General features: G+C 44.1%; 1 pseudogene across 1 annotated transcript in view; it reads left to right on the forward strand.

Moving 5' to 3' along the window:
- LOC311146989 (NPC intracellular cholesterol transporter 1-like) overlaps window positions 1-20,589 on the forward strand; it is a 35,082-nt pseudogene extending 14,493 nt beyond the window's left edge. Inside the window, exons 3-23 of the transcript XR_014615610.1 lie at window positions 7,194-7,300; window positions 7,527-7,687; window positions 7,936-8,103; window positions 8,654-9,076; window positions 9,226-9,596; window positions 9,922-10,149; window positions 10,418-10,518; window positions 10,941-11,040; window positions 11,249-11,438; window positions 11,945-12,059; window positions 12,299-12,426; window positions 12,930-13,063; window positions 13,150-13,267; window positions 13,393-13,583; window positions 15,018-15,136; window positions 15,460-15,589; window positions 15,845-16,023; window positions 18,575-18,797; window positions 18,995-19,108; window positions 19,872-20,013; window positions 20,508-20,589. The product of XR_014615610.1 is annotated as an NPC intracellular cholesterol transporter 1-like (transcript). The remainder of the gene's footprint in view (window positions 1-7,193; window positions 7,301-7,526; window positions 7,688-7,935; window positions 8,104-8,653; window positions 9,077-9,225; window positions 9,597-9,921; window positions 10,150-10,417; window positions 10,519-10,940; window positions 11,041-11,248; window positions 11,439-11,944; window positions 12,060-12,298; window positions 12,427-12,929; window positions 13,064-13,149; window positions 13,268-13,392; window positions 13,584-15,017; window positions 15,137-15,459; window positions 15,590-15,844; window positions 16,024-18,574; window positions 18,798-18,994; window positions 19,109-19,871; window positions 20,014-20,507) is intronic.
- Window positions 20,590-22,443: the final 1,854 nt, after the last annotated feature.

Consider the following 22,443-nt stretch of genomic DNA (forward strand, 5'->3'; position numbering starts at 1 on the left):
TTGCTGACAATCCAACTGATATCCGGTCTTGTACATGTCATAACATATATCAAGCTGCCTATCACTTCACGATACCTTTTTGAATCAATAGGTTCACCATCACCATCAAAGTTTGTTTTTTGTTCACACGGTGTTGACCTTGTTTTACAGTCTGACATACCAAACCTTTCCAGTATCTTGGTTATGTACCTTGTTTGGCTCATCTTTATTTTCCCTTCACTTTGTGTAAAATCAATGCCTAGGAAATGTCTAAGCCTCCCAAGATCTTTCATCTTAAATTTTTCACTTAACATTTCTTTTACACTTGTGAGTGAGTCACTATCACTAGCAGCGATAATTAGATCATCGACCCAAATTATCAAAATGATCCTTTCTGTTGCAGTTTGTTTGTTGTAAACACAGTGATCAGCTGGGTTCTGTGTAAAACCATTTTCACTAAGGTGATCATGCAACATTTTGTTCCAGTTCCTTCCTGACTGTTTCAGGCCGTACAGTGACTTGTTCAGTTTGCAGACTAGTTGCTCACCTGTATCTGACCTGACTTCAAAACCCTCTGGTTGCTCCATGTACACTTCACAGTCAATAGGAGCATGTAGATATGCTGTTTTGACATCCATCTGATGTAACTCTAAGTCATACTGAGCTGCTAGCTGCATCAAACAACGTACTGATGTCATATTTGCAGATGGAGAAAAAGTCTCCTTATAGTCTATTCCTGCCACTTGACTATATCCCTTTGCAACATATCTTGCCTTGTATGTCTCAGTCTCATCTGAATTGTTTTTGACCGCATAGACCCACCTGCCCCCCACTGCATTTTTACCCTCTGGCAGTGTGGTCAATGTGAATGTATCATTTTCCCTAAGGGAATCCATCTCCTCCTTCATAGCAGTAGCCCAAATCTCTGATTTTGGTGAAATCATTGCTTCTTTGAAGGTTTGTGGTGCATTGCACATTACTCTGTAGCAGTAGTCAACACTAGGTGGTATCTGGTCATCACACTTCACTTTACACTCATAGTCTTTTAAGTACTGGGGCTTCTTCCTCTCTCTGTCTGGATAGCGTGGACTCTGACTATCTGAAGTCTCGATTTGCACATCTTGTGTCTCTTCGGAATTTTGATCTGCCATCTTGGCTTTTGGCATGGGGGATTGAAATCTCTCCCCATGAAGATCATCACTCATTTCCAAATCTGTCTGAGTTTGGCGTTCGACTACACCTTTTGTAACGAACTTGACTAATCTGTTTTTAAGAACTTTTCCAGTGTCTGGGTAGTAGACTAGGTATGCTGGACTATTTTTATCATACCCGACAAAAATACCCTTTTCACATCTTGAGTCCAACTTTTTCTTGTTCTGTCTGTATGCATGCATAGCAAACAGATCCAAATTCTTTCATCTTTGAAAGATCAGGCTTTCTCCCAGTAAACATGTAGTGTGGAGTCTGTCCTACACGCTTATTGTAACACCTATTGCGAATTACTGCAGCAGTCATTACAGCATATGTCCACAATTTCTTTGGTAGGTTGCTCTCAAGTAGCATGCATCTTGCCATTTCAAACAGTGTTCTCCAATTTCTCTCAGCGGTCCCATTTTGATGGGGTGAGTAAGGGGCTGAAGTTTCATGTCTTATGGCATTCTTACTGAGCAGTGACTGGAACTCTTTGGCTGTGTACTCTGTGCCATTATCTGACCTGACAGCAATAAACTTCTCAGTAGCTTTTACAGTATCACTTTTTGCTTTTAGGAAATACACAAAAACTGCCCCTGAATAATCATCCGTAAATGCTAGAGTATATCTGAACCCATCTTTCGCCTCTGGCTCAATAGGGCCAGCCAAATCAGTGTGCACAAGCTCAAGAGCTGCTTTTGCCTTTTCATCAGGCTCTCTGTTTCTGCTCTGAACAAATTTTCCCTGTGTGCAGATTTCACAGTTGAGGGTAGATTTGTCAATCTTACCTGTGATTTTCATTCCCTCTGTCACATTTTCTAACTTTGACACTTTCTCAAAATTACAGTGGCCAAGAATTTTGTGCCATGTGTGAATATCATAGCACCCATGACATCCATCATCATTTTCATCACTTACAGTGTTAAGATAGTAAAGTCTATCGTACTCCTCGATGTCAAAAGTGGTACCGTTCTTGTGGATGAGCTTGTTACACCCCTGTCGAAAGTTGACTGAAGCTCCGTTGGCTGTCGCTGCTTTAACAGAGAAAATGTCCTGTGGAAACGACGACATGTATAGCGCCTTCGTCAGCGTTGTTTTCACCCGACGACCCGTGTTGTCTCTCAGGTAAACCTCCGCTGCACCTCTCCTCTCCGCGACACCATTCGTTCTTGTTCCGTCAGCCAGCTCCACGGAATGTTTTTCCGGTTTGAAAGTCTCGTCAAACTCCTTAAACTTCCCGATGTCCGTGACTATATGTGACGTTGCTCCCGTATCAACCATCAGCCCTTTTTGTTTCAGTCCACGAACCTGACAGTCACTTATTTTGAATGCAAATGTGTGGCCTTCAGCATCTTTTGCTTGTTTCACATTGTCTCTTCTTTTTTGTCTGCAATTTGCGTCAGTATGAGTGGAGCTCTTGCAAAAACTACACCACTGTCTCCGTTCTCTGCGCTCTCCAGTAACGGTACATTCCCGGGCCTTGTGCCCTTTCTGGCCACAGTTGAAGCAGGTTATCTCGGTCCCTTTATCTCTTCCTCTTGGCCAGCTAACTTTAATGTTACTTGCCTTCATCACGTTGTCGTCAGTGGAAATGGCGCTAAACTTCTCGGTGCTTTCATAGCTCCTCAACTTGGTTTTGAACTTGCCATAAGTTGTCGGCTCGTCACTCTACGTTATGTGGATGGCAAACGGCTTAAATGATTCGGGCAAACCTTTCAGAATCATTGCAATCAACAGCCCGTCACTTAAAGTCTCTTCAGCATTCCTCAGTGCTGTAATAGCCGTCTCAGCACGAATGATATAATCCGTAACACTTTCGTCAGCAGCTTTCTGAAGAGAAGTTAGCTCAGTGTAGAGGCTAATCACACGTGGCTTCCCTTTACCTGCATAATGTTCCCTCAATATCTTCAACGCTTTTCTCCCATCATCTGCTGCTTCTCTCATTATCAGGGAAAGACTTTTATCATCCAAAACCTGTATCAATTCGGCGTAGGCTTCTTCATTTTTCTCTCCGTCTTCTTCATCTTCATCCACGCTCAATATGGTGGCCTTTAGCCCTAGCAAACGCAAGTGTCCCAAACACTTCCTCTCCCATAACTCGTAGTTTTTTTCATCTCCGTCGAAACATAATCTATTCCATCGGCTTCCATGTTCCCTCCTGGGCCCATAACCTGTTGGTGCTGTCATCTTCAGGACAGGAATACCGGCTTACTTAACGGAGGAATAAACACACATGTTCATCGTTGGTGTTTCAACCAGAACGCGGGAAAAATGCCCATTCTTTATTTTCGCACATGCGCAGTTGTACATCTCTCATAGGGCATAACTGTACCAGTGGAAGAACACAATTTATAACATATTAGTCTATATGTTAACACACTGGCTCCAGGTCATCTATAAATCACTTCTAGGCAAATCCCCGCCTTATCTTAGATCATTGGTCACCATAGCAACACCCACCCCCAAAGCCAACACATCCTTTGGCTGCCATTCCTTCCAATTCTCTGCTGCAAATGACTGGAACGAACTGCAAAAATCTCTGAAGAATGAGACACTTATCTCCCTCACTAACTTTAAGCATCAGTTGTCAGAGCAGCTTACCGATCACTGCACCTGTACACAGCCCATCTGTAATTAGCCCACCCAACTACCTCATCCCCATATTGTTATTTATTTTGCTCATTTGCACCCCAGTATCTCTATTTGCACATCATCTTCTGCACATCTATCACTCCAGTGTTAATACTAAATTGTAATTATTTTGCACTATGGCCTATTTATTGCCTTACATCCATAACTTACTACATTTGCAGACACTGTATATAGATTTTCTATTGTGTTATTGACTGTACGTTTTGTTTATTCCATATGTAACTCTGTGTTGTTGTTTTTATCGCACTGCTTTGCTTTATCTTGGCCAGGTGGCAGTTGTAAATGAGAACTTGTTCTCAACTGGCTTACCTGGTTAAATAAAGGTTAAATAAAATTAAAAATTAAAAATTAAAAAATGATTAATTTAAAATGGCCCGCGACATGGTTTGTGAAATTATATACGCTGAACAAAAATATAAACGCAACATGTAACAATTTCAAAGATTTTACTGAGTTACAGTTCATATAAGGAAATCTGTCAATTGAAATCTATTCATTAGTTGTACATCTATGGATTTCACGACTGAGTGGCGCAGTGGTTTAAGGCACTGCATCGCAGTGCTAGCTGTGCCACTAGAGATCCTGGTTCGAATCCAGGCTCTGTCGTGGCCGGCTGCGACCGGGAGACCCACGGGGCGGCACACAATTGGCCTAGCGTCGTCCAGGGTAGGGGAGGGAATGGCCGGCAGGGATGTAGAGCATGGCGTTTGCAACGCCAGGGTTGTGGGTTTGATTCCCACAGGGGGCCAGTATGAAAAATACAAAAAATTATGTATGCACTCACTAACTGTAAGTTGCTCTGGATAAGAGCTTCTGCTAAATGACTAAAATGTAAATATATATGCATCTGTTGGTCACAGATACCTGAAAGGAAGGGGCGTGGATCAGAAAACCAGTCAGTATCTGGTGTGACCACCATTTGCCTCATGCAGCATGACAACTCACCTTCACATAGAGTTGATTGTTATCTGTGTAATGTTGTCCCACTCCTTTTCAATGGCTTTGTGAAGTTGCTGGATATTGGCGGGAACTGGAACACGCTGTCGTACATGTCAATCCAGAGCAACCCAACACGCTCAATGGGTAACATGTCTGGTGAGTATGCAGGCCATGGAAGAACTGGGACATTTTCAGCTTCCAGGAATGTTTTCCAGATCCTTGCGAGATGGGGCTGTGCATTATCATGCTGAAACATGAGGTGATAGTGGCGGATAAATGGCACAACAATGGGCCTCAGGATCTCGTCAACGTATCTGTGCATTTAAATTGCCATCAATAAAATGCAGTTGTGTTCGTTGTCCGTAGCTTATGCCTGCCCATACCATAACCCCACCGCCACCACAACGTTGACATCAGCGAACCGCTTGCCCACATGACGCCATACACGTTGTCTGCCATCTGCCCGGTACAGTTGAAACCGGTATCCGTGAGGAGTACACTTCTCCAGCGTGCCAGTGGCCATCGAAGGTGAGTATTTGCCCACTGAAGTCGGTTACAACGCCAAACTGTAGTCAGTTCAAAACCCTGGTGAGGATGACAAGCACGCAGATGACTTTCCCCGAGAATGTTTCTGACATTTGGTTCTGCAAACCCACAGTTTCATCAGCTGTCCAGGTGGCTGGTCTCAGATGATCCCACAGGTGAAGAAGCTGGATGTGGAGGTCCTGGGTTGGCGTGGTTAAACGTGGTCTGCGGTTGAGGCAGGTTGGACTTACTGCCAAATTCTCAAAAACGACGTTGGAGGCGGCTTATGGTAGAACATAAATTAACATACAATTCTCTGGCAACAGCTCTGGTAGACATTCCTGCAGTCAGCATGCCAATTGCATGCTCCTTCAAAACTTTACGTGCTCCTTCAAAACTTGAGACATCTATGGCATCTATCCCCAGCACAAGGTGCACCTGTGCAATGATCATGCTGTTTAATCAGCTTCTTGATATGCCAAACCTGTCAGGTGGATGGATTATTTTGGCAAAGGAGAAATGCTCTCTAACAGGGATGTAAACAAATTTGTGCATAACATTTTAGAGAAATATGCTTTTTGTGCGTCTGGATATTTTGAGATCTCGCAGGGGAATACCCCCTCTAGGGACCTATCCTACACGGAACCCACCCTACACTGTACTGTAGGCCTCTCCTGTCATTGCTACGCAGACGACACACAACTAATCTTCTTCTTTCCCTCTTCTGATAACCAGGTGGCGAATCGCATCTCTGCATGTCTGGCAGACATATCAGTGTGGATGACGGATCACCACCTCAAGCTGAACCTCGGCAAGACGGAACTGCTCTTCCTCCCGGGGAAGGACTGCCCGTTCCATGATCTCGCCATCACGGTTGACAACTCCGTTGTGTCCTCCTCCCAGAGTGCGAAGAGCCTTGGCGTGACCCTGGACAACACACTGTCGTTCTCCGCTAACATCAAGGCGGTGACCCGATCCTGTAGGTTCATGCTCTACAACATTCGGAGAGTACGACCCTGCCTTACACAGGAAGCGGCACAGGTCCTAATCCAGGCACTTGTCATCTCCCGTCTGGATTACTGCAACTCGCTGTTGGCTGGGCTCCCTGCCTGTGCCATTAAACCCCTACAACTCATCCAGAATGCCGCAGCCCGTCTGGTGTTCAACCTTCCCAAGTTCTCTCACGTCACCCCGCTCCTCCGCACACTCCACTGGCTTCCAGTTGAAGCTCGCATCTGCTACAAGACCATGGTGCTTGCCTACGGAGCTGTGAGGGGAACGGCACCTCCGTACCTTCAGGCTCTGATCAGTCCCTACACCCAAACGAGGGCATTGCGTTCATCCACCTCTGGCCTGCTGGCCCCCCTACCTCTGCGGAAGCACAGTTCCCGCTCAGCCCAGTCAAAACTGTTCGCTGCTCTGGCACCCCAATGGTGGAACAAGCTCCCTCACGACGCCAGGACAGCGGAGTCATTCACCACCTTCCAGAGACACTTGAAACCCCACCTCTTTAAGGAATACCTGGGATAGGATAAAGTAATCCTTCTACCCCCCCTTACCCCACCCCCCCAATAAATAAATAAAATACATATTGTAAAGTGGTTATCCCACTGGCTATAAGGTGAATGCACCAATTTGTAAGTCGCTCTGGATAAGAGCGTCTGCTAAATGACGTAAATGTAAATGTAAATGTGTCACTCATAGATCTCGCAGAGAACTAGCTCCACTCGGGACCTATCCTTATACACCATATATTTACAACCGGTCATACACAATGGGCCTACTGAATAAACTCAGGCTTTCAAATTACACTTGACTCCTATTTTAATGTTCTCACATTTTTTACTTTAACAAAACCAGGTTAGGTCATGTAAATGATAGTCCCAGTTCTTGTTTTGTGTGTGTAGGAGCTGTGTCCAGGCTATGACTATGGGAACCAGAGTCTGTGCTGCGATGTCCAGCAGCTCCTGACTCTTCAAGGGAGCCTTCAGTTGCCCCTACAGTTCCTCTCTCGGTACGTACCATAGTCTTTATGATAGGTGGCTTTACAAAAATAACTTTGTCATTACATGTGCCATACTTGGACAGACTCTCGTAATAGCTATGATTTAGTTTAGCAAGATGCCTTGGCAGTAAGGTAGCTTTGTTGATATGTTGGCATTGTCATCTCTATCCTTCTAAAGTTCTCTTTTTTTTATAAGCACATTTACCCTGACTGTCTCTGTGTTCTCTGTCTCCAGATGCCCAGCCTGTTTCTTCAACCTGATGAACCTGTTCTGTGAGCTGACCTGCAGCCCCCACCAGAGTATGTTTGTGAACGGCACCCAGTTCACTAATGACACTGCTGCCAACAAGACCAACGTGGTGGAAGTGCAGTACTACATTGGACAGACTGCCAATGGTGAGGGGAGGGGGCACATTGCCTGGTCCCCTAGATCTGTTAATGCTTTCTTGCCAACTCCTATGGCCATTGTCCATAGGAGTTGGCAAGACTGCAAACAGATCTGGCTAGTGGGCAGATGATCAGGTCACAGTTTGAAGAGTGGAAATATGCAATCACTTCCATTGGCTAGCACTATTGTTGACATAATGCTACAGATATCAGTCAGTCCCAAGGTGTATAATGTAATTTTGGTCCTCTGTCGGCAGCCATGTACAATGCTTGACAGGATGTCCAGGCCCCCTCCAGTAAGGTGAAGGCCTTGTCACTGCTCTGTGGGAAGGATGCCAGTGACTGCAACGCCACCAACTGGATCGAGTACATGTTCAACATCAACAATGGACAGACTCCCTTCCCCATCATTCCTATATTCTCAGGTAAGATGCACAATACATAATATGTGCCATTTACAATGAAAGGGCATCTGTCTCAACCCCCCGTACTCCTGAGTGGCGCAGTGGTCTAAGGCACTGCATCGCAGTGCTAACTGTGCCACTAGAGATCCTGGTTCGAATCCAGGCTCTGTCGCCGCCGGCCGCGACCGGGAGACTCATGGGCGGCGCACAATTGGCCCAGCGTCGTCCAGGGTAGGGGAGGGAATGGCCGGCAGGGATGTAGCTCAGTTGATAGAGCATGGCGTTTGCAACGCCAGGGTTGTGGGTTCGATTCCCACGGGGGGCCAGTATAAAAAAAATAAAATAAAATAAAAATGTATTCACTAACTGTAAGTCGCTCTGGATAAGAGCGTCTGCTAAATGACTAAAATGTAAAATGTAAATGTCAACAAGGATCCATACTTATTTCAGTTAAGGATAACATTGGTCTCAGTTAAAAACAGCACAATAACATTTATCAGGAGTCAAATTGGTACAACTCACATTTATTTTTCAATAACTCATCATCCTCAGACTGCCCCCACCTCTCCAGACATGCCAGTGTCAGGTAGGACCCCCATGAACAACAAGACATACGGCTCTACGGAGGGTCTGGAGGATGGCTGTGGGCCATGCTCCTGCCAGGACTGTAGCCAAGCCTGTGGCCCCCAGCCTGTCCCTACACCCCTGGTTCCGCCATGGACTATTCTGGGCATTGACGCCATGGTGGTCATCATGTGGATCTCTTATGTGGCCTTCCTCCTCATCTTCATCGGAGCCGTGATCAGAGCCTGGTGTTACAGGACTGAAGCATATTATGAACTGACTGGCACTTTGAAGTCTGAAGCAGTGTTTTCCCAGATGTATCTAATGGTGGTGTGCTTCTCATTCAGAAAAAGGACAATCGAGTCGGAGTATGGTCCCATTTTGGACAGCAATAACCCTCACTGTCTGAACAATGACAACATTGACCAAGGTACGGTGCTGCATGTCAATAAGTCTTTGTGCAGCACTTACTTGTTTTACTTGATAACTTTCTGGACTCCAAGCTATTAATCAGCACAAAATGCAGTAATATTCTAAAAAAAAAACATAAACTCCTTCCCTCCTCTCGCTCTGTCACAGTGGACGCGTCGTGTGGTGAGACGCTGGGCAAGCGCTTTGAGAGCGCCCTGCGTTCCCTCTTCACCCGCTGGGGCTCGTTCTGCGTACGGCAGCCCCTCATGCTCATCCTGGGGAACCTGGTCGTAGTGGCTGCCTGCTCAGCGGGCCTGGCCTACATGAAGATTACCACGAACCCTGTGGAGCTGTGGTGCTCTCCCAGCAGCCAGGCCAGGCAGGAGAAAGACTACTTTGACAGCCACTTCGGACCCTTCTTCAGGGCAGAGCAGCTCATCATCACCACCACGTTGCATTCAGAATCTGTCTACTCCCTAAACCCCAGTGGGGCTGACATGCCCTTCGGAGCCCCCCTGGACAAGGACGTCCTCCACCAGGTGGGTTAGTTGGAGGAACTGGGCTTGGGGGGTGATGGATTGATGTGTGATTGATATGTTCAGATGGAATTGTTGTAGCATTTAGAATGGGATTATGGGTTGTGGACATTTGGTTCACGCTATCTGAGCAGTGTTTCCTGTAGGATTTCTTTCAGCAGCTAAAACCCTGGATCAATGACCTTTAATTACAATCTGTGGCCCCCACCGCTGCTAAATTAGTAGGTCAATTGTGGAGGCTCTTCTCTTCAGGAAGACATACAGTGTTTGGTCTTTGCCTTAGTTCTGATGTGATATTTTTAGTTTTACAAAATCTCTTATCTCTCAGGTGTTGGATCTCCAGACGGACATAGAAAACATAGTTGCTTCATACGGGGACTAGAAGGTGACCTTAAACGATATCTGCTTGGCCCCACTGTGGCCCCTACAACAACAACTGCACCATCCTCAGTGTTCTCAACTACTTCCAGAACAGCCACGAACAGCTGGACCGTAGCATAGGAGATGAGTTCTACGTCTACGCAGACTACCACACACACTTCCTGTACTACGTCATATGAGTGGCCCTCAGAACACTTTCTCTAGTGACATTTGCACCTGGGGAATGCTACTGAACTCATGAGGTTATACTAGTTGCATTTCCTTTCCCACTCTCAAATCATTATATTGAAAGATTGGTTCTGATAATGCACATTGAGAAATTTAATTAAATTTCCCTTCAGCAATTATATACTCATAGCTGTGTATGGTGAATAGTTAGTCTTATATTTGTTTATATTACCTCAGAGTTATTAAATCATTCTCTCTATCTCTTCTGTGTGTAGTGCCCCAGCATCCCTCAACGACACCAGCGTGCTCCATGATCCCTGCCTGGGCACCTACGGAGGCCCTGTCTTCCCCTGGCTGGTCCTGGGAGGCTATAATGGTGAGTGGGGATACGTTAACGTAATCACACAAAGAAATATAATCTATTAGTCAGTGGGCAGTATACCAATATATAGCGTTTGAGTGTATTGTACGTGATGTTTAATTGGGAAAACTTATCAGTGCTACAAAAGGCTCAACTTTATTGCATAACACCTGTATATAATCGCAAATGTTTTTATTTTGCAGAGATAGTTATTTGGTCATTGACCTTGTAGAGTCGGGTTTAATGAGCTAACCTGGACTGTTTGCAACTTTGAATCTATCTCTTGGAACATCCTTCAGGCTCTTTGCTATTGATTTACTATTGTTTATTGTAGTTGGATTTTATGTTGTTTACTGTAGTTTTGTATTGAACTTTGTCTACTGTCAACACAAATTCCCTGACCATGGCACTTTTTGCATCTTGTTCTCCCACTGCAGCCACCAACTACAACGCCACAGCTCTAGTGATCACGTTTCCTGTCAACAACTACCATAACGACAACGTCAATCTGGGAAAAGCTCTGGCCTGGGAGAAGGAGTGAGCAAAACAAATGTTTCAGTTACTTGCGCTGAACTAAAGTTAGGATTCGACCTACAAAGAATGACCAATCTCATACTTTGCCAGCTATCAACCCTCAGATGCTAGTGTATATACTAAAGGAATTTCATATTTCAGTCAGATATGGTTTGGTTTTGTGCCATGAGTTGCCATTGCAGTAACACAACCCTCATGTCTCTGTTTCCAGATTCATCAGTTTCCTGAAGAACTACAGCAACCCCAATCTGACCATCTCCTTCAATTCTGAGAAGAGCATCGAGGACGAGATCAACCGCGAGAGTGAAAGTGACCTCAGCACCGTTGTGGTCAGCTATGCTATCATGTTCGTCTACATCTCCCTGGCATTAGGACATATCCACAGCTTCAGGAGAGTGCTGGTTAGTAGGAACTAACTTCAGATATTATTATAGTTTACTTTATTTAATAACATGTTTGTTGACATCTCCCTGACTCAAGACAATAGTGTAGTTCTTTGTCTAGCTAAAAAGAGGGGGCAGCGGTCTAAGGCACTGCATCTCAGTGCTTGAGGCGTCACTACAGACCCCCTGGTTCGATTCCAGGCTGTATCACAACCGGACGTGATTGGGAGTCCCATAGGGCGGCGCACAATTGGCCCAGCGTTGTCCGGGTTTGGCCGGTGTAGGCTGTCATTGTAAATAAGAATTTGTTCTTAACTGAATTGCCTAGTTAAATAAAGGTTAAATAAAAATTGTCCAAACATACCAGGTACTAAGCTTTATTCTCATCTGACTATACTTTCATTGAACCACAATGTTTCATTATGTGCATGTAATGGCGTGTATATGGTCACTGTCGAACTCAATAATGGCATTGATGAATTCATGAATGTATTGATCACCATGTGTGATGCGTTGTGGTACAGAAGGATGAGCGGATGCCTCAGGAGGAGCTGCACCAGCAAATAGGCCGTATCCATGGAGACGTGGCTCCCAGCATGCTCCTCTCCTCCTTTTCTGAAACTGTGGCTTTCTTCCTGGGTATGAGAATGACCTGTAACCTTCAATCACTTAACACATCTAGTGTTGACACACTACTTGGCTACATTATAGAACAATCAAACATATTGTATTGTATAATGTAGTATGTAAATAATTGAATATGTCAACTTGGTCCTTTGTCACTCCCATGGATTTCCATATTGACTGCAATTTGTGTAATGACAAGCTTGAGTCTGGAGCTCTAATGTCAATGGGTTACCTACTTTTTTCCTCTCCAGGGGCCCTGTCCACTATGCCGGCGGTGCGGACCTTCTCCCTGTTTGCTGGGCTGGCTGTGTTCATTGACTTCCTGCTACAGATCAGCTGCTTCATTAGCCTGCTGGGCCTGGACGCTAAGAGCCAGGTGGTGAGGAGGGCTGGGCTGGTATGGGGGTAGGGTAAGGTAGGGCTGGGTTAAGGGTTGGGGACGACTTCCTGCTACAGATCAGCTGCTTTGTCAGCCTGCTGGGCCTGGACGCTAAGAGGCAGGAGGTAAGGAGGGCTGGGGAATAAAATAAATGCCTACACACTGCATTTGCTTCTCCTGTGAGAGGACTGGTGATGACTCACAGGGGTAGGGTTGGCATGCTAGACAGTATCTGTCAGCATTCTGTGTCACTATTTGCTAACTCCCTGTTTCATTACCATGTCATTCCCAGCTAAGCATGAGTGTCACGGTTACAGCCCACTTCAAGTGAGTAGTGCACTGATGTCACGTTTAATAGAGCGAGACACTGGAGTTATCTAATAAGGAAGTAAAACTGTTTTAAAATGCTTTACTGATTGGGTCCTTGGGGCCTTATTCAGGATTTCTGGGTTAAGTCAACATCGTTCTCTTGTGCTTCAAGAATTTAGACGTTGTTTTTCCAGGAAAATTGTGTGGACATTGTGTGCTGTGTGAAGCTGCCAGATGGCCAGGAGGAGAGGACAGATGGCTTCCTCTTCTACTTCTTCAAGAAGGTCTACGCCCCCTTCATCCTCAAGGAGTGGGTCAGACCCATTGAGTGCTGATACTCAGATTTAAATGTACAATAGAGCCAGCTTTCAAGCCAAAATGTTATGTAAACAGTTAGCCACTAAACTTCCATAGTGTATCTTTAATAACTTCTCTTGGACAGGTGGCTGTGTTTGTGGGGATGTTGTCCTTCAGTATCGCTGTCACCAATTAGGTAGAGATTGGACTGGACCAGAAGCTCTCCATGCCTGATGTAAGTATGTCTAGTACATCTACCCCCACCAGCCTCACTCAGTGTGCTATTGATAATTGGTCTTCTCTTTTGATGCATTGGATCATGTCGGACATTTCTCTCATATTGAATCTCCCATCCAATAGGACTCGTACGTGCTGGACTACTTTAAGAACCTGAGTGAGTACCTCCACACGGGTCCTCCAGTCTACTTCGTGGTGGAGGATGGCTATGACTACTTGAGTCTGGAGGACCAGAACTCTGTGTGTGGAGGGGTGGGCTGCAGCAACAACTCTCTGGTCCAACAGGTCTACACAGCATCTCTCATCAGCAACTAGTGAGTGAAGCAACAGCAACCCCTCCCCACTTCTTTCACCTTTGGACTGCATGTTGAAATCAGGAGTATGATGTGAAATCAGTCAGGGTTAAACAGGGAGACTAGAACTCTGGCTTTAGCTGCAGTTATAGCATTGAACTCACTAACAAACAGTGTTGGGATTCACGACACCTGCAATAACATCTGCTAAATATGTATATGCGACCAATAACATTTGATTTGATTACAAAACCACCCACCACTGGTGTGTGGGGCCCAAGAGCTCTATTTTCATGTCATCCAACAGATGTAAACGCCTGGAGTTTGCTAAACTGCATTGGCACTTGGATTGGAACCGGTACTTTGGTCAGATGACATGAAAATAGAGATCTTAGGCCATGCACACCAGTGGTGGGTTTGGGGTCAAAAGAAGGATGAATATGCAGAAAAGTACCTAATACCTACTGTAAAATATGGTGGGGGCTCTTTGATGTTATGGGGCTATGTTGTTTCCACTGGGGCACATGAACTTTACCCAGTACCAAGATATTTTAGCCAAAAACCTGGTTGCCTCTGACAGGAGGCTGAAACTTGGCCGCAAGTGGATCTTACAGCAAGAGAAGGCAAAGGCCTTCTCAGTCTCTGGCATAAAACCATTAAAAAACCCATTAAAAACCTGTGGTTTGAATTGAAGAGGGCAGTCCAGAAGCCGCAGGTGAAGGATATCAAGTATCTGGAAAGATTCTGTATGGAGCAATGGTCTAAGATCCCTCCCAATGTGTTCTCCAATGTCATAAAACATTTTCGAAAAAGGCTCCGTGACCCCTATATTTTTGAGAGAAAAAAAAAAAGACTTGTTAAACAAAATCACTTTCTGTGAGCAATTGTATTAGTGTAATATCATTTCAACAACAACAAAAAATTGTGCAAATAATATAGCTCAGTATTTGTATTTAGTTTTTGCTCAGCTTTATCAACGGGTGCCAATAATTTTGGAGGTGACTGTGTATAGTTTAATGTTACAGTTATCACTGTCATATATGGGCCTAATTATCCTAATATAGGCTGAGCTAAACCTCTGTACAGAATTCCTTTCTTTTCATTCAAAATCTTTCTCTCCAGCCGCCAGTGCTGGTTAGACCTCTGCACAGAGATGGATAGCTAGATGGCACCCTTGCCACTAGACGGTGAAGCCCTATGGGCTTTATCACAGAAGCGATCAATGGCACAGATCAGAGGTGAAATATTTTCTGAAAGTCACTCGCACATTACTTGAAAAAGTAACTATTACTCACATTTGTAAGTAACATGTTACATTACATAACGTGTTACTTTTATAACGCGTTACCCCAACACTGCTGACAAATACCTTCTTGTTTGAAGGAATTATAAGACTTTCTTGAATGTCTTCCAATAGAAAAGGATCAAGTAATCTCAATGTTATTCTCCCTCCAGCACCACTATAGGATTTAACCCGTTGTCGTGGCTGGATGACTACTTTGACTGGTTGAAGCCTCAGTCCTCCTGCTGTAGATATTACAACTTCTCTGGGGCCTTCTGCATTGCCTCAGGCAGTAATGTTAAACCATTATCCAATGTGTCAATAACACACTGCTCTGCTCTGATCAAGTCACACACTCGCTTTAGTCTCTTCCAACAGCCGCTGGGCAAAACAAGTCTACACGCTCAGGACAACTCTGTTAACATGTCTAACAATGTCTCACTCACATCCTTATTTTGAAGACACAGGCTACATTCCAATATCAAGCTGTTGCAAAACAGTGTCATTCTGAAGTATTGATTTTAGTCAATGTGGCAGGATTTGAAGGGCTTTTTCTTTGTAATTTGATGTTATAAATGTTGTATTAAAGTACCTATATTTGTCTTCTCTCATCAGTGGTGGACACGTCGTGTGTGCACTGCCGCCCCATGACCCCCAGTGGGAAGCTGAGGCCTATAGAGCAGGACTTCATGAAGTTCCTACCCATGTTTCTGTCAGACAACCCCAACATCAAGTGTGGGAAAGGGTAATGGATGTTTCTCTATGGCAATGAAGTCATTGTAGTTCATAATTTATTGTATTGAGACATATGGACTGGTTGCATTTCATGCTTTTACCTTGATGTAGTTTACAGTAAACCATTTGTCTGAATATTTTGCTTTTCACTGTAAGCGTTGAACTCTTCAATTTGCGATTCAATCATTCAGTTTAAGGGAATTATAATTCCTTTGAACTGACTGACTCTGTATTTGCCTCTAACGTGGTGTTGGTGGTCCTGCAGTGGTCACGTGGCCTACAGTTCAGCTGTGGTCCGGGAACGACACATCTGTGGGGGCCACCTACTTCATGACCTACCACACCATCCTCAAGGACTCCTCTGACTTCATAGATGCCATGAAGATGGCCCGCGTCCTGGCTGACAACATCACAAGCGCCATAGGCCACAGTCTTCCCCTACAGGTAGACTAGGCCAACACCTATCTTAGTTTAGGATGCATGTTATCACACTCAGATAGGAGCTATTAACTGTTCCAGTGTTGTTGTTTCCACATCACCCCCACACCAGTGGAGGCTGCTGAGGGGAGGACAGCTCATAATAATGGCTGGAATTGAGTCAATGGAGCAGGGACGGCCTGTTCAATAGGGCGATATGGGCGACGCACTGCCAAACGGGAAAAGGAAGGGATTTTTTTTCTAATCAATTATATCACGGCAACAGTAGTTATCAGTGTTCTAATCTGATCTGACTGCCACTAAATGTCAAATCAGGCTAAAGTCGTGCTTCAAATGGCCCCGCCCGTTTTTGGGGCGATTTCAGTCAGGTTGAAAATCGCCCAGAAGTCTCTCATAGCCTGTCATGTAAAATCTATTTTTTTCAAATTTCAAAGCTTTCAATACAATCTCTATGGGTGTCTGTGGGCTTGCACTTACGCGCTTTCGTCATACGTGACGTAACCATGAACGTAACTAAGAAAATAGCGGCTAGCAGCGTCTCTGTTGCGACCTGCAGTACTGTGTGGCGTTATCTTATGTTTTTAATTTGTACACTTAGTGGCGTTATTTTATGTTTTTAATTTGTAGACTTAGTTTACAAACATTCTGCCAACCATGGATTTCCAGTGGTGGGTTTTGGACTGATCTTGTTGATCGTGTACATACCCGCTACGAACGGACTAAATAATGAAAACGCTGCTGGCAGCGGAATCCAATACAGCTGGGAGACTTGGCTGGATGACAGAGTCCCGGACAGAGAAGTGGAGCCGGCCGGCTTCACCCTGGTCAGAGCGGACCGCGATCCTGGTAAGAGAGCGACTCTGTACCCCCGACATTGAACTGCTTTCTGTGTCACTGCGACCTTACTATCTGCCCCGTGAGTTCCCCCAATTGTTTGTTACCGTTGTGTACTGTTGATAATCACAAGTTTACTGGAGAACTGAGACCAAGTAGAGACTTTGGACAGGGTGGATATGGTATAATAAAGGCAGTTTATTCAGAGGTAAAGATATCTGGAATCGCGTGCACGGACTCGTTCGTCAAACTCTTAGGGAGCTATCTGAAGAGAGCCCCGAAAACATTGTGTGCAGACATTTTATACAATAAATGATGTAGGTTGAATCTAGTAGTTCTGATCTTCTGATTGGTCCTGATGAGTTGGGCGAGGTCCCCTCCACTGTTGCATTGGCTCTGAGTCGGGTTCTCTGTCTTCAAATGTTCAGCCTAAAGAGAGGGGATTTTTGTGTGTGTGTGTGTGTGTGTGTTTAACAGTGATGATGTGTGTGTGTGTGTGTGTGTTATCAGTGATGATGTGTGTGTGTGTGTGTGTGTGTGTGTGTGTGTGTCCTCAGAGCAAGAACTCGTGAGTTGGAAGAACTGAGAGACCTATGGCGTGGGTGTTGTCCTTGGCCACCTGCTGACAAGGCTGACAAGATAGGACTCTTTTGTCCATTGTTATAGGATAGGAACAGCATTGATTGAAAACAAACGCCCAACACAAAATGGGTCATGCACAAGATTTTAGTCAGACCAAGCTATAACATTATATATTTACTACGACAGTACATTCAACCAAAAGCTAATATAACAAAGGCATCAGAGATTATTTATAATCTGTCACAGAAACTGGAATCCATCTCCCCAGATCAGTCAATAAATGCTTCTGGTATTGACTTATATGCTGCCCCTGTCTTCATGTTGTTGCTGGACATATCTTTTTTAAAATGTGTGTAGGTCACCTAAATCATCAGAAAAATTGCCCCTCCTGAGAATTTTTTCAGGAGCCGCCACTGCAATGGAGTGGTATCAAACACATCAAAGATGTGGTTTCCATGTGGTAGATACCACTCGATTAACTCCATTCCAGCCATTTTTATGAACCGCCCTCCCTTCAGCAGCCTCCACTGCCTCACATGTTATGAAAAAAGCATGAGGCTTTTCCCGCAAAGGGTTAGTGTTACTGGGTTAGCTGGTGATATAACAGTCACTGGTTATTTTTGCCCTCATGAGAAGAGAAAATAGTCACAACTCACTAGTGGGATAGATACGCCCTGAACTCACTGTTTCTGAGTTCCTGGTTTTCTGGCTAAATAGAACAGCTCTGAAAGCTTTCCAGGGTCTTTGTTCCTCAAAATAACCATAAAAGGTGGAGAAGAAAGTTGGTCATAGATAAACACACACTCATAACGTTGTTTTAGCCCCTATTTACCACACATCCTGTTTTAAGGGTTAGAGAGGGGTTGAATAGTACATTTAAACACTGCATGTAAGATAACGGCCAACCAACACTGAAAGATGCCATCTGTACGTATTCTGTCCTGTCAAAAATACTGCCCTTCTTGGTTTTCGTTTTGTTTCTTGGTCAAAGTACCTTCAGTTGCCACACTAGGGACATTTTAAGTTGTACCTTTTTTAAGTACATAATTCACGTGTCATTTTCTACATACTGTAATACAATTATGTTGCAGAGGTTGAATTTGTTGAAACTTAAATTCGAACTGTTCTTTTCCCTCTCCAGTGTGTTCTACGAGCAGTACCTGACCATTGCCTACGACACGGTCTTCCAGCTGGGCGTGTAGCTGGCGGCCATCTTTGTGGTGACCACGGTGCTGCTGGGCTTTGAGCTGGGGTCAGGAGTGCTGGTCAGCATCACCATCGCCATGATCCTGGTCAACATGTTCGGGGTCATGTGGCTCTGGGACATCAGCCTCAACGCTTTGTCCCTCGTCAACCTCGTCATGGTGAGAGAAGGAACAGGCTTATAACGGTTTATTAAAAAATCTCATAAATCCAAAACTATGTCTTCCTATAATTTGACATTTCTGGGTAGTTTTGGTAGTTATTTCTAAGTGCCATATTTTGACAACAAAGGAGGATGCAGAACACTCCTTGTTGTGAGCACAGCCCAGTATCCCGGTGTATTGTGTGTGTGTTGCAGCGCTGTGGTATCTCTGTGGAGTTCTGCAGTCACATAGTGAGGGCTTTCTCCATCAGTATGAAGAGTACCAGGGTGGAAAGGGCTGAAGAGGCTCTGGCCCACATGGGCAGCTCAGTAAGTACATCTCTACTCTTGTAGTTCACCCCAGACTAGCACACTGTGTGTTATGTTCATGGAAAGGCACACTGTCTGAATATGTATTTAAAAAAGCATGTAGTTCATCCTTTGCCCAAGGATTGTCTGTTATATCAGTATCTGACATGTAAAAATACTACGGAGTGGCTGCGGATCCAACTTTTTCAGGCTACTTTGAAACTACACCGTATAACTCAAGAAGATCGAAATGCATATCCCCATGAAACCAAACGAGATCAAATGGTTACTATGCAGAATGATGCTGCATGGATGTTTCACCGGTAAAACTTGAACAATTATCATGCACGACAGAATGTGGTGGTGTTTTTCTCTTAAAGTAACGTATTATATTCGATTCTGCTATGTAGAATACTGTGAACATTATGTGATCTTGCAGACACGGATTCAGCTTTGATCTAACTTTATTAAACGAGCACCGTTCACCTGAGTAGCCTGTTCTCTGTGAGTAAAGTAGAGAATGTAGGCTACACATGTGCAAAAGCTTCCGGAAGGATCTTTGTGTGCAGAAGACTAAAGATCCCGAAAAGATTGCTCCGCAGCAATGCAAAAAAAAAGAAACCTGTGTGAAGTTGAATTCTTGGCTTGAATGGAATATCTAGGAAAGTAGAAATGACTTGATTGTTTTGCTCCGGTTTTTAGAACCTGTTTATTGTATTAATTTTTGACTGGAGGGAATGCTGAGCACCAGAACATAACTAAACCATGGCTCCTCTTCTCCCAAGTGTTCAGTGGGATCACTCTGACTAAGTTTGGAGGCATCCTGTCAAAGTCCCAGATCTTCTACTTCTGCATGTACCTGGCCATGGTGCTGCTGGGGGCAACACACGGACTCATCTTCCTCCCTGTGCTGCTTAACTACGCAGGTATGCATAGGGAAAAAGTCCATCTTCTCCTCGACTCGCCATATGTAGGAGAGTGCCACTTCGATAATATAGCGAACGTAGGAGATTGCTCCTCTCCTCGATTGCCTCTTCCCGCCAAGGAACCTCATGTATCGTACCGGCTCCCTATCGCGGAAGAGTTTTGAAATTCGCTACATCCTCTTTGAATCAGCTGTTGTTTTCTTGGAGAAGAAAAGCATGCACACGTTTAAAAACTGTATGCTACTTATCTAAATGTCTGGGACAACAAGCTACATTTCCTTTTACCACCACAAGCCCCAAAAGGAAACTTGCCTTGAAATTCACATTTGACTAACACCTGAGTATTTTGTGTAGTGCCTCATCTTAGTTAGTACCAGTTTGTCTGTATGTCAATGTTTACACTGCATGGAATAGGGGGAAAAGGTTGCCTCCCAAAAGTCAAACGATTTCACCATTGGGAAATTGAGAGAATCTGTCGGTCTCTCTTCCGTCAGGTCCTTCGGTAAACAAAGCCACGGTGTTTGCAGCCAACAAGCGCTAAGCCGGCACAGAAAGGGACGCCTCCTCAACTTCTAGAGACTCTGTGGGGCAAAGAGCAGGACAATGATGATTTGAACGAACTAACCAGTCTGTCTGTCCTGGTCTGGAAGAGACTGTGTGGGTGTGGGGTGACGCAGTGTGACGGAGGCAGCGGTTTCTATGATTACTGACACACTCACCAACCACTCACTATGCAGCGCAACACAGGGATGCAACTCAGGAATAACAGTCTGGTGTGTCTGTCAGAGACCTTGTCCAATGCTTCCGTTCTCTTGCCCCTTATTGGACTTCACACTTTTATTTAAATATCAAGGGCAATTCTGGGTAGTGTTCATTAGGGCACACAGTGGCAAAATGTTTTGCAATGGAAAATGAAAAAATAGCATTTCCTATTGGACGAGTAGTCCCTCCCTATTTTTGTCTGTTTTCTTCTGTTTGGTGCCTAATGAACACAACTGATTTCAGTAACCTAGAATAGCCCCCTAAAGTAACATTAGCAGCAATAGGATGATATTTACTGTTTCCCCTCTCAACACAGCAAGTCAGCAATGTGAATGTAGGAAAAAGTTAAACCCCCATAACCTTCTAGTTTACATTTTATGACCCTACTCTTTATTTTCTCTTGGGGGTCTCAAAAGGGTAACAATTATTCTCAAACCAGCCAGTGTTTGAAAAATAAGTTTGATATGACAAATCATTTATGTATACTGTACCGATTACACTGTAATGTAACTAATAATGAAACCGAATCATATTTAAAGATACAATTAACCTGGTATGTATTGGATGTGTTCCACACATAGAAAAATAATTGCTATAATTCTGTAATTATATTTCTATGGTTCCACAGTTACTGACAAACTTGACCAGTTTGAGGCAACTTTATTCATGTTATAATAAGAATATTGTGTGACAATATGTATTCCTATATAGCCAAGAGTCTGTATTCACAAAGCGACTCAGAGTAAGAGTGCTGATCTAGGACCAGGGCCACCTTGTCCATATCATTATAAATAAAAAGGCAAAACTGATCCAAGATCAGTGAATAAGAGCTCAGTCTGTAAGTACTGAGATATTCTAGGGAGTACAGTAGTTACATTATACTAGGCTTGGTCTGGCTCCACATTTTGCAGTAATGTTTTTGCTTACAGTTAGGGTTGTGCCCAGTTGTCTGTAGTACCTCAGAATGTAGGGTTGAGCCTAGATATTAAAGTAATGTTAATATTGTTATTATGGGCCAACCAAGGGCTCTAGATGTTTGTTACAGACATGCTTGTTGACAATGCTGCACATTGGCACTGAAAATATGCACAATGTTGTAATATGGTAACCATGTGTTGAATGAAAATCTTAGTTTTTGTACATTTTAATGTGTGGACTGCATTGCAACTCGGTATTGACAGATTGAAATGTGATTTGCAGTAGAATCTCCTATTGGTATTCCGGAACAGGGACACCACTATAGATTTCCATTCGTTTTGGGAAAATAAATCACTAACTAATATCTCATGTGTGCCTTATTTTGAGTAACCTAAATACACTGAACAAAAATATAAACGCAACATGTAAAGTGTTGGTCCCATGTTTCATGAGCTGAAATAAAAATATCCCAGACATTTTCCATACGCACAAAAAAGCTTATTTCGCTCAAATTTTGTGCACAGATTTGTTTACATCCCTGTTAGTGATGTACTTTGCCAAAATCATCCATCCACCTGACAGGTGTGGCATATCAAGAAGCTGATGAAACATCATGATCATTACACAGGTGCACCTTGTGCTGGGGACAAAAGGCTACTCTAAAATATGCAGTTTTGTCACACAACACAATGCCACATATGCCTCAAGCTTTGAAGGAGCGTGCAATTGGCATGCTGAGTGCAGGAATGT

This window comes from Coregonus lavaretus, assembly GCF_964263955.1.
Source record: "Coregonus lavaretus genome assembly, chromosome: 19".
NCBI lineage: Eukaryota > Metazoa > Chordata > Actinopteri > Salmoniformes > Salmonidae > Coregonus > Coregonus lavaretus.